The 18,050-nt window shown below is 34.8% G+C and overlaps 1 protein-coding gene across 1 annotated transcript in view; it reads right to left on the bottom strand.

The window, feature by feature from the left end:
• DACH1 (dachshund family transcription factor 1) overlaps window positions 1-18,050 on the bottom strand; it is a 384,212-nt gene that overhangs the window by 298,308 nt on the left and 67,854 nt on the right. The window lies entirely within an intron of this gene.

Genomic DNA, 18,050 nt, shown 5'->3' with positions numbered 1-18,050 from the left:
TCCATAAAAGTTAATTTCCTGACTTTTCAGTTTGATTGCTTCAAAAGTTATTCAGTAAAAGAGGCAAAACAAAGCCAGTCACTTCAGCTTTGGAATAATTAAGTAGTAATTTGACCAAACATTTCCTTCCTTCCTGTGTATTTCTCAAAGTCACTATTACACTACAAATTTTTAGCAGAAACATTTTAATGGGCACAATCTATAAGGGAAATGGTCCATAGTAAAATGTTTCACAATCAGTGTTGGTGGCGCCATCATGAGAACACTTTTTAACTGCTATTTTTGGATGGATTTAAGACAAACTTTCAATTTTGAGATTTTAAAAGGTCAGGTAATAAAAGTTACAGTCTACCATCACTAACTTCCACAAATAAATCAATGTACCATTCAACTTGTTAATATGGGCAATATCCTTTGGAAAACAAATGAGTGTAGTACTGTAATTTGGGGTATTAATGCAATATCATCTACATGTGACTAATAAGAACAAGAGGGAAAAAAATAGTTCAGAATTCCTTAAGCTACAGATCATTTGCCTTCACTGAAAACACATCACTGATAAAATCTCGTGAATCTACAACTGTTTTTTATCTGTTTTGATAATACTTTACATAATATTTCATTTCCTTTCATTTTTCATTTCATTTCATTAGGAAACAGACAAAAAAAACTAAGTGTTTGAATGCTTCTAATTCATATTGAACAATTGGCATCTCTACCTTCAAACAAACTATGCTACTGCTTTAACTGTCACTCCGTGTTAATAATTTTCAACCCTAATCTTTTGCCTCCACATAAGTGACTTCTCAACTTGCTTCGTCTTTTTCTGTTTCCTTCTTTTTATGCCTGAACTCGGTCACAGAATGCTTAAAAGCCTCATGGACTACGGCAGAAACATCTGATAAGCCTTTCCAATGCTCTCCATGCCCATCTATTATGTTTCTATTTTTAACAACCAACTAAAGCTATGTTGTATTTTCTCACAGCTCCTCATAATTCCTGATACCTTTCCTCCACAATCTTATCTCCTGGGCTTACAGAAATCACCTTCTTGTTAATCTCAAGAGAAAGGAGCACTCAGGAAGACATTCGTATCTCAGAGTCAAACCTTCCAGGAACAGGGCTCACCTCCACTAAACTGTTTGGAACTTTGATAATGAATATCATGTTCCCTGTTGGTGAAATTGCAATAGTGATCTCTACATCACAGATTAATTATGAGGAATAGATGGACAATATTTTCCTGGTACCTTGTAGATGCTTATCCACCAAGATCATTTCTCATCTTCTAGTATACTGTATGGGGAAAAAGACTGTGTCCTGAACTGTGATATCCCAGTTGATACTTATTCATGTAAACTTATACATAACTATAAGTAATAACTGTACATGTATAATCCTTAAGATCGTTTTATTTGAAAGGCATATTTAGAGAAAGTTAAGAGAGAAAGATGAGAGAGAGAGAGACCATTCATCTGCTAGTATTTGTGTACAATAATCCCACCATGTTAATTTTCAGGATATTTCAGAAACATTAAGTTAATAAACTGAGGCCAGAATCATGGTGCCACCTATTAAGCTCCCGATCGCAATGCCACTAGGCCATGTAAGAGTGCATGATGAGCCCTGGCTACCCACTTCCCATCAAGCTTCCTGCTAATCTTCCTGGGACGGCAGCACATGATGGTACTTGGGTCTCTGCAACAAACGTGAGAGACTAGGTTGGAAACCTTGGCTCTTGGCTTTAGCCTGGAATAGTCCTGGTTATTGCAGCCATTTGGGGAATAAGAGAGCACATGCAAGATCTCTCTCTCTCCCTCTCTCCCCCTTTGTCCCAGTCTTCTTTGTTTCTCTCCATCCTTCCCTATGTCTCTTTGTTGCAGACTTCCAAATAAATAATATTTTGAAAAGTTAATTTTAACACACAACTTCTGGAGTTCAAGTGGATTTTAAAATCAATCAGTTAATCTCAACTTGCAAATGAAGACCCTCAGTTCCAAAGGATCATATAATTTTATCAGCGTCAATACTAAAAACCAAATTTAATATCGATATTTTGTTGTATTTTGGTTTTACATAACTCTAATGCAACTAGTAGTTTAACATCAGTGTTTTGCTAATGCTGATAATATGGTCCTGTAGGTTTAGCCACAGTCAGTGATGCTGGCATCCCATATGGATGATGGTTCCTGCCCCAGCTATTCCATTTCTCATCCATCTACACTTAGGAAAGCAATGGAAGGTGGTTTAAGTACTTAGAGAACTCTGCTGAACACATGGAAGACCAGGAGGAAGGTCCTGGGCCAGCCGCTTTTTGTGGAGTGAACCAGTAGATGGAAGACTCAACTCGCGCGCTCTCTCGCTCTCTCTTTCTCTCTCTCGCTCTCTCTCTCTCTTTTTCTTCATCTTGCTAACCTAACTCTGCCTTTTAAATAAACAAAATGAATCTAGAATATATATGTATAGGCTTATATACATATATGCCACATATGCAGTGTTTTTTGACCATAGAACAAATACTAAAGGAATGACTGTAAATTTGTGATTCACACCTCCAAATTTCCCATCAGTGATGAATAAAAACATTAAGTAGTTCTTCAATTTGCTTTCTGTAGATAATTATTTTATAATCATGACCAAAATATTTCCAATTTTACAACAAATTTAACTTGAAAAGATTTAGCCAAAACCCTACGTTACAAGACACGTTTTTGTATGACAAAGTTTATTTACACTAAGTTTCTTTTCTTAATAAAACATAAAATGCAACTTTTCTTTAAAAATTTTTGTAGATACTATATCTCTTAAGCTTATTTCTGACTAAAAGTGTGAAGTCTTCCCGTAATGTAATGTAACTTGTCAAAGTTGCTTCAAAAACAAACAAACAAAAAAACCTTGGGAAATTCAAATTCTTGTATTATACTCTGCAAGATTATCATCATTGCACAAACAGAGGTCCCATGGAGCATTTATTAAAGAAGGCAGATACCAAAGATTTTGTATTTTATGTGATACTTTGTTGTTATCGCTGCAAATAGATTTTTTAAAAGGAAGTTGCACCTATCTTTCACTCATATTTGAACGCCATTCTGTCAAATTTAGCGTGATGCTTCTTTTTCTATCATATCTAAGTCAAATTTTCTTAAAGAACAGATACAATAAAATTGCAAAAATTTAACATAATGGATTAACTACTAACATGTGTGAAATATGCAAAAACAAAGTTTAAAGCATTAATTTTGGATTTTATTAAAAAAAGACGTTGTTCATACTAAAATATTTGAAAAAGTTATACACACATATACACATATATACTTCAGTCATAATAAAGAAAATAGGATACAGGAAACAACAAGGTGTAATATACTCTAAGGAAAGCATATTAACTTCTCCAGACTTCAAAGTTTTTGCCTATAAGAAGTACCAACTTTATTGAGTTGTTGCAACAAATAAATGAAGCAATTCTTCCAGAGTGCTGCACATATAACTTACATCATACATATTAGGAGCTCAACCACTGAAAATGCAAATGAAAACAAAACAAAACAAAAAACAGTTCTAATGCTTAGATTCATGGAGGTCCTTTCTCTCTCTACCCTTTTTTCTCCTTTACTCTCTATTTACAGGCAACTCACCTGAGGTTCTCAAAACTCAGCAAAAATAGTTCCTTTCTCTTTCCTTCTCATCTCCAGTTACCTCTTCTTAATTGTTGCCACTTACTTTGCACTTTGACTTGTGCAAGCATGAAGCATTGAACTCACCAAAATAAACACACAGACTACTTTTTCCACACCACTGAACTGTGCGCTACCTGAAAACAAAAACTCTCTATTATACATCTGAAAACTAGCCCAACACATCAGTGTTTACATTAGAGAGGTTGATTCAGATATATTCTATGATTAAATGAATAAATTAATAAGAATAATGAGGATTAACTAGATGGCTCTATAAGACATAAAGCTTTCTATGTTCTATTCTTAACCCAGGCTAGGAGTAGTCACAGAGAGTTAAACAGAGGTATGAAAGCTAACTGGTGACCTGAATAAGAATCAAACCATGAAGGGAGGATATGGGGAGACATCCAGGCAAAAACATTCAGCATAAACAAAGACCTAAATTTAAGAGAATCTGGCCAGTCAAGAAAATGAAGAAGGCTCCACAAATTACAATTTTTGTGTCATACTAGTTTCTATCTTATTAATAGTGTGATGTATGCGATCAGTCAAAAATGAACCTTTTTGAAATTTTACACTGAAACTTTCATTTATATTTTGGGAAACTAAGATACTTAACACATTTTTAGATTAAACACTTTATTTATCAAAATTACAAATAAGTTGAAATCATTTCACTGCATTTTTCTTTTGCATTCTTATCTTTTGAATGGAAAAATACATTTTGAACAGCTGCTGAATGGTTAGACTATTTTTCAATGTGACAGCATTTTTATAGTTGGTAATGAAGAAATAAGTACAAATTAAAAAAAAAAACTAATCGTGGACCCAATGTTGTGGTTCAACGCAATAAGCCACCACTTGTGACACTGGCGTCCCTTGTTGGAGCAGTTTGAATCCTCACTGTGCTGCTTTTGAAAGAACTCCCTGCTGGTAAGTCTGATGAAACAGTGGAAGATAACCCAGATTCTTGGACCCCTGCCACCCATGTTGGGGACTTGGATGGAGTTCCAGGTTCCTGGTAATAGCCTTGCTCCGATTTAGCTGTTTGTGGCCATTTGGGGAGTGAACCACAGGAAGGAAGTGCTCTGTCCCTCACTCTCTAGGTCTTTCAAATGAAGAAACTATGTTCTACATAACTAATGACTATATACCTTAAATTCTGTTAGGACCACTATTTCCCAGCATTTAGATTTGGTCAGAACTTTATTTCTTTCCTCTCATGAATTAGGTTATAATAAAGACCAAACACTCAGATGCTCAAGAAATAAGCAAGAGTATCATGATACTCTGCTGGCTCTGTCTTCAGACCAGAGAGGATATACCTAAGAAGCCGTTGAACTTGACTGGACAATAAGATGCTGGACTCTATGTTTGGTATACGCTTGCAATGGGGGAATCTCAACTGAACTTGAACTGTGGTTATGCAACAAGGTGGAGGAATCCACCATGGTGGGAGGGTTTGGGGAGGGGTGGGGAGAACCCAAGTACCTATGTAACTGTGTCACATAATACAATGTAATTAATGAAGTAAAATAATAAATAATTAAAAGAAAAAAAAATAAGCAAGAAACAAACACATTAGTGGGAATATCAGTGTACCTACACACAGGTTAGAAATAAATGAGACAACCTCAACTCATCTATAGCTAACTGTTGCCCTGCCAACATGAAAGTAGGTCTTTGGTATCTACAGAAAAAAATCATGAGTTTTCTTTGAAATTGCCAATCTCAAGTTCATGCCTAATTTATACAGCTGAAAAACGTGTCTAAATTAAACAAAATGTGTATGAGATACAAACTGGGAACATCTTTTTACTATTTATCTCTTTCGGATTTACATATCTGAAAAGGCTTACAACACTTATTTTATATATCTGTATACTTAACTGGATTAGATCACACCAGCTTCACTAACTTTAATGGCTCCATATTGTTTAGGACATTAAGTACCAACCGATCACTCTATGTTAAAGAAAAACGCATGTCCAACCTTATAACTATTACTTCATCGTACACATTCTTAAGTTTCAGCTGAAACAGACTCATCTTATTCATTCTTTATCATCTTATTCCTCAAAACTCATTCTAAATATGATCTTTTTAGGAAATACGTGTCCATTTGTTTATTTTTCTAATAATTATCTCCATGACTACTTGTATTTCCTAGAAATTCCACAATATATTGCTTTGAAGTTATTAGTCCATTTACTAAACTCCCATAAAAATCCTTGCATCAACACGTGTCTTAGCTGTCCACATGCCATTTCTACCATAGTGTGCACTCTGATAGACAACAAACTGATATCTTAACTGAATTGAATTTCCAAGCTTCAATAGAGTTAAATAGAGTTAAATAAACTTTAAAAAATGATTTTTCATGGTACAAATCCATAAGCACAGGGACTCTTTCTCCCTGCCCCCAGTGCCAGCTGTTTTCCTCCAGATTATCACAACAATCTAGTCCTGCAGCACCAGTGACAAGTGCATCCTTCTGCTGTTTAAGTGTATCACGGCATTGCAGGTAAAGGCAATGATCAACAGTCTAGGACCCTCTTATCAAGGCATATTTAACAGTTTCACCCACTTCACTTTAATACCTAACAATCTGTGAATGTCCACGACAACTTTATTATTTCAGTTCTAAATTGGCCCAGCAAAAAGGGTGGTTTTTTCCCTTTATGTTCATATGATTGACATCCATTCAAATAAGAAAACAGAATGTGTTTGAGTTAACAAACTGCAAACTGTTACTTTTTACTCCTCCTCAACGTATTTCCAATCATTAGAATTCAATCACAGCAATTACACCAAATCTTGTAAAAATCCACTGCCCTCTTCTACGCTTTTCTTTATATTTTAGAATGCATGTAGCCATGCTCATTAGCCAAGGAAAGTTTTGTCATTATGAAGTACCCGAAACAGAGATAAACTCCCTCTAGATTTTCTGATCCACTTCTTGACCTATTTAAAAAAGAAAGCTTCAGGTTCCCCAGCCAGCCTTCATAGTAAAATATTTCTATTACACCAAAATGTGCTGATAAATAGAATAGCTATGCGTGGAATTATCTAGATCTGTTCCTGGACTTCAGAAATGTATAGATGCTATTGACAATGCTTCATTCTTCTGGAAAGCATACATAGAGTGACTATCATTAGGAAAGAGAGAAACCCTAGGAATTATTTATAAAAACTTATAATTGGATTCAGTGGAAATAGAATACACTAACAGAGTCAACCGATTCCAAGAAATGCAAACTGCTCTTTGCCTTCAATTAAGTATTTTAAAGCAAAAAAAAAAAAAAAACTGATAAAGGTCCTATTAGATCTTCAATTATAAATTTTAAGCATGCATAGTCCTAAACTTTCAAAAAATCTTATCTCTGTCAAATGCTTCAATTTCATTTTTTTTTACCAAAAACAAAATTAATTAATGATAGCTATGTGTCATCTGCCTGTTCATTCAATGAAAAACAATCAAATGCTGTTAGCAATCAAAATGCTTGCTATGACTGCTGCAAATATTTAAAAACCACCATCTTGATGGCAACCTAAATACAATAATGTTCAACTGTATATTAAACAACTAGCTTTTAAAGGTTCTTGTTACATTGCCTACAAAGATCTGAATAATAATAAAGCAATACAGAGGCAACCCAATGCTCTTATTAATGATGATCCTACCTATGTTATGATGTGATTGTGTTCTAAAAGCCATGTGTACACTTGTATCAACGAGACATTTTCACGTCATGTGTTGGATCACTGTTTTTCAATATCACTGAAAAGGTTGTTGACTAGGCTTAGTTCATTACACAAAGCCAGATAGGTCCACTGATTACTAATGGGAAGGTATGGTTTAAGCTATGGTCCATAATCTCAACACCAAGAAAAGTTTTTTACTTGTTTTCCCCAACATCTTTTTCCTCTTCAGATATACAGCTCTTATATTTCTGCTTCCTCTTTCCTCACCCCACCATTGCCACGCAATTTCCAAACAAACGTTTTTATACTTTCTACCCAGTTACCCATCTCCGAAACCCATCACCAAATACACCAGAGCAGTATCATCTTTCTCTCAACACATCAAACAGACCACTGCCAGAGATAAACCCATTCAACAAGCACCATGAGGGGCAGATGTTGGTGGATAGCAGCTTGCAACAGAGCAGGTGTGAATATAAAGAAGTTACAAGAGAAGGAAATCTACAAGCATAGAACCGTACTTTCAAAATGGAAGTCTGCCTAGCATGAGTTGCGGCAGGAATCAATCGGAGCCAAATAAAGCCTTATAAAATGAAATACATGTTGGAGTAATCTATTTCAGTTGGTATAGCAAGACACAGACTTTTAAAAACACAACTAGCTAAAGTATTTGTGTATGAAACATTTACACCTCCATACTAAAGAACTGTTGTGAGTGCAGTTCCATTTAGCTTCTGTATGTGCTTAAGAAAATCAAAATTGAAACTGTTAAGTAGATTCCATTATTGTCTTGTTTCCTCTTAAGATGAAAAATATAAAAACTGGGAGCAGTATGGAAGCTGCAGCTTAAAATCCCGGTAGGTGAAGCATACATGTCATATGATAAGTAAATGAACATGTTCATTTCAGAAATAATGATTTAAAATATCATTTATATGTTTAGTAAGTCATAATATGAAGTAAAAGGTCAAGGAAATCAGGTCTTTATAATTTGGCTAAAAATGGCATATGTCAAACAGCTGATATTAGCTCCAAAAATAGTCCTTACACTATCTATATTTTAATCACATAAGAAAGGCTAAAAGCAGCATGAATTAATATTTTGTTTATTTACTGGCTACTACTAAATTTAATATTTTGCCCTGAGAGCTGAAACTTTACAAGATATTTGGAATCAGATATTATGAACTAGGTTACATAAAACTTTCCCAAGAATTTGAGGAAATAAAGCTTTTCTATTATTTCTTCTTTTTGTTTATTGTGCACGGTAAACTGACAATACTTATTTAAACATTTTTTTTTTCTAGATCTGACCCTTTTCTTCCTGGACCAAAGAATTTTCTCCGTCACAGAGTAATAGAGCTTGAAAACCTCAACATCAGCAGGGAAGGCAGGCACTCCTTAGCCAGCCGCTGTGAGAGAGAGAAAATGCAATTAAGGCTCCCACCAGGGAGAGAGAACTAAACAAAACCTGCGTCTTCACACAAGAGCCTTTTTCTTCAATGAGAACTACAAGGCCTCAAATCTTGTTGGTGAGATGCTAGCATTTAGGACAACACACTTTCAGATTTTCTCACAGCGGATCAAAGTAAATAATGCAAGGGCAGCAAACAAAAGGGAAAACTCCAGTGTGCTTACATTAAAAAGAGATTACAGGGGACTTACAAGTGATTGAAGGAATAGATGACATTTTTAGAAACATAAAACCAAGATCCTTAAGTACAGCTGGTAAAAAAAAAAAAAAAAGCCTAGTTGTATTACTCTAGCTGGAAAGATAAACCACAAGGCCACTACTAACCCACAAGGGAAAGTTTAAGAAAGATATTCTTACTTTTCGGCAGCATTTCCTAACATCCGTAGTCATACGCATTCCTGTTCCCCCGTTCCTATTTCTTGGAAATTTGAAAACCTAGAGTTAACACTAACTTAAAAAGGGGGCCATTAAAGTTATGAGCATCTCAAATCAGCACCATAGAATATGCACAGCACTCTGTGGACTGGAGATATGGGGCATCGCTCCACTTCCCTCTTCCTCGCGGGGACAGTAATCAGTCAGGAAAGCAGCTTTCTTCCTCCATAGCAAACCAACAGCTGGAAAATCCTCCACAATGTTATATTTAACACCAGCTCCCTTACCAAGCACTTAGCTTAGTCTTGTGGGTCTCTTCTACAATCTTAAATGAGTACTCCAGGGTCACAGTTTATCCTTTATTTTTGTGTAAAAGTCTCATTGACTTTGGTGTAACTCTATAAAGGAAGCAGGGATTGAATATCATCCTTTAATGCCAAATTTACTGCTGCTATACAAAAGGAGCGGAAATCTGGGAAACCCATGACAATAAACAAAAAATAAATGGGAGACTTAATAACTGAAAGGAGATTCAATTAGGTGTTTTTCTGGAACATATTTTTTTAAGTGCAGTGATACAGTTGTGTCTAAGAATTGAATGCCAGTTAAACTAACACATAATTTCAATATATATACCATATATGGTATAGTTAGGTGCCTGTGATATGTGTATACACATATATGAGTGTACTTTAAAAGTTCATAGAAAATGGAATTAGAATGGTTTTATTGCAAAAATTATAAAAAACACACATAGTTTTTTTAATAATCTTTTTGAAGAATCTTTGAAGACTCCTTATTGTATGCATTCCAATAGTTCACATCAAAAAACATCTTTTACTTCTATTGTCTATGAACAATCTGAATCACTTGTGTGTGTGTCTGCGAATTTGGGAGATGACTCCATCTTTGACCACTGAAACTTCCCAAGAGTATTCACTGATAAAATAAATGACTGAATGAAGAAGCAAGATGGAGCAGAGATGTCAGAACTAGGACTTCGTAGCTGTGAAAGCTGGCTCAGATGTGCCATGTTAACATTTCTAGGAGTCAATTTGAATGTGAGTCTGTAAACCAGGACACTTACACAGAGACATCCTAGTATTCTTTCCAATTCATATATTCCCTTGTTTATACTGTCTGCTATAGTAAACAATACTTTACACACTGACATCTTTTTCTACCTCTATATTTATTCACAGAATATACAATAATGCTACTTTTAATTTTATATGGGCACTCTTAAAGGATTCATGCACATTTGGACAGCCTTGGGTATCTAATGTATTGAATTTCAACTCTGTTCAAGTCAAAATTAGAGAAAATGCATGCAGATGCATTTGTAATATCTTAAACAGAGTTTACGTTTATAAACCCATGAAAGTATCCATCCTGAAGCATTAATAAAATCCATTTCAAATGTTTTTATTTCACATTTACGTTCAACTGAAACTTACTTAGAGGAATTTATACTCCAGAAATCATAACAACATAGCAATATGTTAAATTGTTTTGTATTACTCATTACTTATTAAAATTCTTTCTTCAGAAAACCACAGTTGAAAATAATTAGTCTGTATTCCATTCACAAGAGTTCTTCTTCTCAGATTAAGTGAGCAAAGTTAATTCTTGATCTTTATTATACATATTTACATTTCAAATAATTAAATAATAGTCATTTTATAAAATGACTATGTTTAGAGCACAGTAAATTTAAGTGGAAACAAGAAAATGTAATATGAAAACTTGCAAATGTAAAAAAAATACTAAACTGCCAATCACTTCTAGTATTGTAGTGGTTCATTATTTCACTAGATTTGAACACTGGATACCTATGTTATGCATATCAATTGAAATGCAAAAAAATAAAATTTAGTCCTTTTTAGAAAAGTATGTGAAAATTTGTTAGAACAGATACAGTACCGCTCACTCTATGTACAGTGTTATTTCTGGGTCTGTCTCCTGTATGTATTTATGACAATATGTACACACACTCCCAAAGTTCTACAGTTCAAATCTCAGACATGTGGATTGCCGTTTCCTATGACATATCTACACATATCCAAGAGTTTATCATTAGAATTAACACTGTATCTATCGGGAAGAAGCTGTTGCAGATCCAATGCTAAAGAGCCTTTAACCCATTAGTGCTCCCTCTGCCAGACAGGAGCATGTGCATGTGAATGACGGCTGTGTAACAAGCCTCATGACATACGGCGACTGAATTAGAATATTGGGCAATCATAAACAGTGCAATCAAATTCTGGCCTTTATTGAGCTTTTACTTGACTTAGTATTCATTTGAAACAGAAAAAAAAATTGTGTTTCTCAGGGTCTGTGACATTGCAGGCCATGAGAGATTCAATGTCAGTGCCGGCATTACAAATTTATTAGTCTATAAAATTTGACATTCTCTTATTTATTCACAGAAAGGACAAATAAGATCTTTTTTCATACTTACCAGAAATATCTGGGAGTGTTTATGTGTCGCTCCATCTGGAGGATGCAAACAGTCAGAACTGCTTTACAATTCAGTAGGCAAAGCCTGCTGAAGGATAACAAATGACTTCATGGCGAAACTGCTATTGAAATTCTTTCAGTATGTGATATTAAAAACAACTGAACAAACAGAGATAAGGGACAAATAGGATTTAAAGCAGACATTTTTTTTTCTTGTGGTGCAAAAGAAAAACAAGTGAATGCACTAGTAGAACTTATACATGTCGTTTCGTGATTTCACTGCAAGGAGTTCCTCAATGCAGACAAGCTTCTTTCTGAAGTGCCACTAGACGTCCCACCCAAATCAATACAATTCATTGTAGAATTACTTCCTTGAACTAAAAATTTTAATTTTGAAGCTTGAGAAAGAAAAAGAGAATTCAGCATCATTTGTTTCATGATTCAATCTATGGTTTTAGTCATTGTACTTAAGGTAATGCATTGATATGCACATTTAATAAATATTCAGTGGCTACAAGCCATATTTAAGGAATATCTGTCTCATTAAGTGGCATGTAAAGTTAAAAACAAAAGCTTATGAATAAGTACTAGAAGGAAGAAAGGATTAAAATTTTTTAAATATATCAAAAAGGATTATTGAAAAATATTATTTCATTCAACTCAGACTTTCTCATATGGTATAAGTTCTATGTGTTGGCACTGTAACTTAAACTAATGTTAAAAACTTCTAAGTGATCAAGGAAGTCAAATATAAAAAAACATTAAAAGCATTGCTTTGCAATGATTATTTTTATTTTGTGCTTTGAAGGAAAGATGAAAGGCTATTTAGTTGCTATTTGGTTAGGTGTTCTTGTTTTGTTCTAGGGCTGGATCAAAGCAACTATCTCCAAATTTACAAGGCACTTCATAGAGCCCCTGGTAATTGAAGTATAGAGCAAACGATCTTCATCAATAGCAGACGAACATAAAATCTGCCAAACTCAGGTTATTAAGTCTTCGGATTTCCTATTCCTTCCCCAGAAACAACCAATAACCAACTAGTTGACTAAAATTTTCATGTGACAATGATTTCCAGATAGCTCCCAAGTTAGCATGTATGAAATGTTAACATATAGTGGGCAAACATTATCTGCAGGCCTCAACTGTGACCATTCTTTAGTACCATCCAGATTCATCAGGGCTCACTCTCCATGCTTCCACATAAAATCAGGCCATGTGCGTTTATCAGGACTGATATAATCGATTTGCTGTTTTGGATATCAGGTACAAATCCAAGAGGAGACAATGGAGAAGAGCCCACCTGGGTCTATGAGGAACTGCCCTTCAACAGATGAAGCCCACACTTGTTTCAATCTCCCTTTTGTCTTGATCGTACAAAGCTAAGGATACCACCATTATCTGCAATATGACACGTCTGATTGGATATCTAATAAATGATTACAGCTTATGAAGGAACACAATTTCACGAAGCACAATCACTATTTTCCTGAGAATTTATTTTGTAATAATAGTGTGTGATTGTTCTTTCTCGAAAGAAATTCATACTAAATTCATTCATAATATTTTGATGAACAAAAAAGCTTCATCAAAACATGTTAGTTTTAATGATTGCTCAAATACAACTTATTTAGGTATACAGAACATAATTAGGCCCAATACAATTTGCTCATTTCTCTTACTTAGTATTAAATCAAGTCTAGGTCAAGATTCCTAAAATCCTGCCCTAGATAGTACAACCCCTTCACCTCTTCCAAAACCAATATAATGATATTGGCACATAACTGATTATATCTTCTACAAATCTTACATTTTCATCTTTTGAATATTTGCCTAGTTAGCATTTTATTCACTAGATGTTGCTTCTTTACAAGAATTCTATACTTTTTATAGTCTCCCAAAGAAGCATCAAGTCTGCCTTGTTAAATTTGAAAATTGAGATATTCTGTCAAGAGTTCAACCTGGTCAGATTGTTATATACTTTCAACCAACAGCAATTTTATATCTAGTAACAACCTCTATTAAATATAAACAAACAAGTATGTCACTATGAAAAGGTGCACCTTTTAGTGGTGGCTGGCTATCATTCTACTTCATGTAACCCTCACATTACTTATAAGACATTTAGTTCTCTGTTCTTACTGTTGACATGTCACATTAATTGAGAAGAAATATCACTGTTAGTTCAGTAGAACTAGGAGAAGTCACATCAGTCTTAACTTACTGTTCATGAAAGGGTGAAAAATACAATGAAACAGACTTAAGCAGAACCAAAAAAAAAAGAAAATCTGAAAATTGACACTGTTCTCCTAAGAAAGCCTTTACAACAGTCTCTGATCTAACAGTCTGTTTCATTCAATGCTATTAACTTCACCACGTAGTAGGAAACTGCTTACTGTAATCATTAATTAAAATAATGACAATAGCACATGTATTCCAAAAGTAGTAAGTGCTATAGATAAAAGGAAATTAGAGATTTACCTAAATGCAAAGTTTCTTAGGAAGGTGATGTAACAAGTATCTATTGAGGAACAGAGCGTTTGTCACTTTCATTCAAAATCTTCCCAACTAAATCATGAAGACTGGAGAAAAACAAAGTGATAGATGATTATTTAGGTTCCCAAATGGAGAGACTCTGAATTAAATTTCCAGCTTAGCTATACTTTATCTAAACTTGTTGATTCCTTGTTTTTGACTAAAAGAAAAAAAGGAAAAACTTCAAACAACAATTTCATTAGAAAAAGGAAGTTCAGTTCATGTAACTTGATGAAAGTCTCCCAACTAATTATTGGGACTAATTAGGGAATCTAGATCATCATGCTGGTATTCTAACCCTTTCATTCCCATTAATAAAATATTTTGCTTTTAAAATATGTATTTTAAAAAATTTATTTCATTTTCTCTGGAAAGTCAGATTTAAAAAGAGAACCGTCTGCTGGTTTACTCCCCAAGTGGTTGCAACGGCCAGAGGTACTGCAGCCAGGAGACTTTTCTGGGTCTCTCATGCAGGTGCAGGATTCCAAGGCTTTGGGCCGTTCTACACTGTTTTTCCAGGCCACATGCAGGGAGCTGGAAGGGAAGTGGAGCAGCAGGGACACAAAGTGGCGCCCATATGGGATCCCAGCACGGTCATGGTGAGGATTTCAGCCACTGGGGCCACTGCGCCAAGCCCTTAAAATATACTTTTGAAAATACTTTTGATGCATTATAATGGAGCTGGCACTTCACTAGTTTTTGACATGCTATAAGTTAGGCCTTAACATAAATTTTGATGCAGGTCCAATTATTATCCTATTTTAGAAAGGAAAGGAGAGGAGAGGAGAGGAGAGGAGAGGAGAGGAGAGGAGAGGAGAGGAGAGGAGAGGAGAGGAGAGGAGAGGAGAGGAAGGAAAGGAAGGAAGGAAAGGAAGGAAGGAAAGAAGGAAGGAAGGAAGGAAGGAAGGAAGGGAGGAAGGAAGGAAGGAAGGAAGGGAGGGAGGAAGGGAGAAAGAAGGAAGCAAATACAAAATGTTGTAGAAATCATTCAAGGTTTGCAAGGTCCAAAAATTAATCACTGGCAAACAAAGATATTTACCCCAACACTCGAGCTCAAAATCTTCATCTACCCATCTCTGAAGTTAGAAAACTGAGAATCAATGAAATGTCCTTAAAACCATAGGTCCGGTTACTCCGACTCCTCTAAACCTTCATACTTTTTCTGCATTAGTCATTCAAGTGCTTGACTATGTATAACTCAATACAAAATGCAGTCTTACAGTAGCCAGGATTGACCAAGTATGGTACAATGACATGATATTCCTGTATCAAAATATTCTGCCATTTTTGCGGCCATTTAAAGGGTAAATACAGGCAGAATCCCTGATCCTAACTTTTAAAATCTTGAATTACTATTTGAGTACAAAAGCTCTGGTTTCCTCTAATTCTAACTGAAAAATCAAAAACAAAAACCTAACTTTTAATGGGGCACTTTATTTTGCAGAGTATAACATCTTTTCCAAGTAATCTTTACCATATTTCAAATCTTGATAGCAAATAATAAATTCAGAATATAGCATGTTTAAACCATAGTCATTAAAAGGAAATTTGATTAAATCAAACCATTCTTTGAACTCTTTTTTGTTGTTGTTGTTACAAAGCATGAAATGAGATAGCATCACTATTTCCAGCAGTCTACCTCTTACTTAGAGACACATGTCTAGGTTGGATTCTTCATTTACCAAGAAAAATGATTAGAGCATAAAGGAATGTGGGGTTTTTCTTTGCTTCTTTTGAGCTAACATGACACTAACAGACCTCAAGTACTTAAAGAATACTTTAAAGACAGAAACAGATTCACAGTTGCAATTTTACATTTCTTTTTTTTTTTTTTACTCATTTCTAATTTTAGTCATTTCAGGTTTTAATTTGAAAGTAAAAAAAGATTCCAGCAGGAATTTACAAGTCACAAAGGCATCTTAGAAGTTACGGTGGAACACTATAGACAAGCAAAAAGTAAGGGTAATGAGGGGAGTGGACTCAGACTCCCCAGCTATCAAAACATTTTAGAAAGCATGAATGTCACATTTCTTAATGCTTCCCTCAAATCCTATTTTTCATTAACATACCTTCTTTATATGATCACATTCTACTCTATATTTGCTTATTTCTTTGCACTCCGTGTCTTAGTGCTTACACATCTTAGTCCAGTTCATCACCCAGCTCCTCTCTAAGGCCTTCAGACTCTCCAAGGGAAAACGGGTGACTCTGTCCATAGCCACACAGCATTCTCATTTTACACTGAAATTGTTTATTCAGAGTCAAATTCCTCCCAATGAAATAAAGAAAACATTGCACCTCTATGTGCACTAAATAATGGTACCTGATATAGGGCAATAAATGGTTCAGGGCAGTATGTCCTGCTGAGAAAAAAAAATTGAATTTTGAGATCAAATAAGAGTATATATCCTCCAACTCCCAAATACATCATTTATATAACCTTGAAAAAGATATGAGCAGTGTGGCAGTAGTCCTGTAAGATTGTTAGATGTATCCAAATGAAATGTACAAAACCAAGCCTAGTAACTGTTGTGTAGCAGAAGCTGAAATGATATTTATCTGCATGGATACCTTACAGCAAGAAGCAATCAGGCTAAATAATAGGAAAGTACTTCTTATGAAAGGTATTGTTGGACATGAAGGTTCCAAGCAAGCTTTATATTTTGTTTTCAAACAAGTGAAAAATTATAAACAACTCTTTCTTTATAATGCCTTCTATTGTTGAACAAGACAATTTCAGGAATTTTTTTTAGCTTTCCAATTTTATTAGTCATCAATCTTCCAAATTCTTCAAGTGACTACAAAATTACCTGAATTCTTTGAATTGTTGCTGAACTCCCCAAGAAAGAGTTAGAATAGCAGCACTTGTTCCTTTTGTGCCACAAGATAGGGAAATTAATGAATGTTAGTAAGGGGTTCTCTCATTTTGTTAAAATAAATACTGTAATCATTGCTTATAATTCAAAGCTAGAAGCCAAGGGTTGGCTTTGTGGCACAGTTGGCATCCGATACAAACAAAAGTTCCTACCACTCTACTTAGGATTCTGCACCCTGTTAATATGTCTAGAAAAGCAGTGGCGGATGATCCAAGTGTTTTGGCCCTTGCCTCCCTCATAGGAGAACCAGATAAAGCTCCTACTTCCAGGCTTTGGCTTACCTTAGCCCAAGCCAATGTGGCCACTGGTGAGTGAAACAGCAGATGGAAGAACTCTAATCTTACTGTCTCTCTCTCTCATGCTGCTTTTGAAATAGTGAATAAATGCTAAAGAAAACCAATCAGCAGACAAAATTATGATTATTTTAGTAGCCTTTTTTGTGATATATGAGTTATACCATCATGTCTAGATTTAGCTGGTTTCAATGCTTTTGAATTAGCAAAATTTGGTGTCATTGAAGCCCACTAGAAATTCATTCTGTATTTCAGCTGCTTTAAGGTTGCGAACATTTTCTCCAGAAAGACTTTCAACATCTCCCAAGGCATATTTATTATAAAATATGACTCAGTTAGCAGGAAAACACACAGGAAATATTATATTTCAAACTAATTATAAGGCCTATGATTAATTAGGAAATCATAGAAAGAAAAACACATAAAGAAGAAAATTACATGGAGCTATGTCACATGTTTTGCATAAGAGACAATTAATATATAGTACTAATTTACAAGCTGGATAGTTCATGTAAACATATTGAAGTTGAGAATTCACCATTAAAATTTGCCTTGTAGAATAAAACTTTATTTCCCATGGATATCTAAGGATATCCCAGAATAAGACAAAATTGGTTTTTCGTTTTGATTCTCTTTGCTAACTATTGAGTAAAGAAAT

This window comes from Ochotona princeps, chromosome 12 (genome assembly GCF_030435755.1).
Source record: "Ochotona princeps isolate mOchPri1 chromosome 12, mOchPri1.hap1, whole genome shotgun sequence".
Taxonomy (NCBI): Eukaryota; Metazoa; Chordata; class Mammalia; order Lagomorpha; family Ochotonidae; genus Ochotona; species Ochotona princeps.
This window is presented reverse-complemented; position numbering and strand designations above follow the sequence as displayed.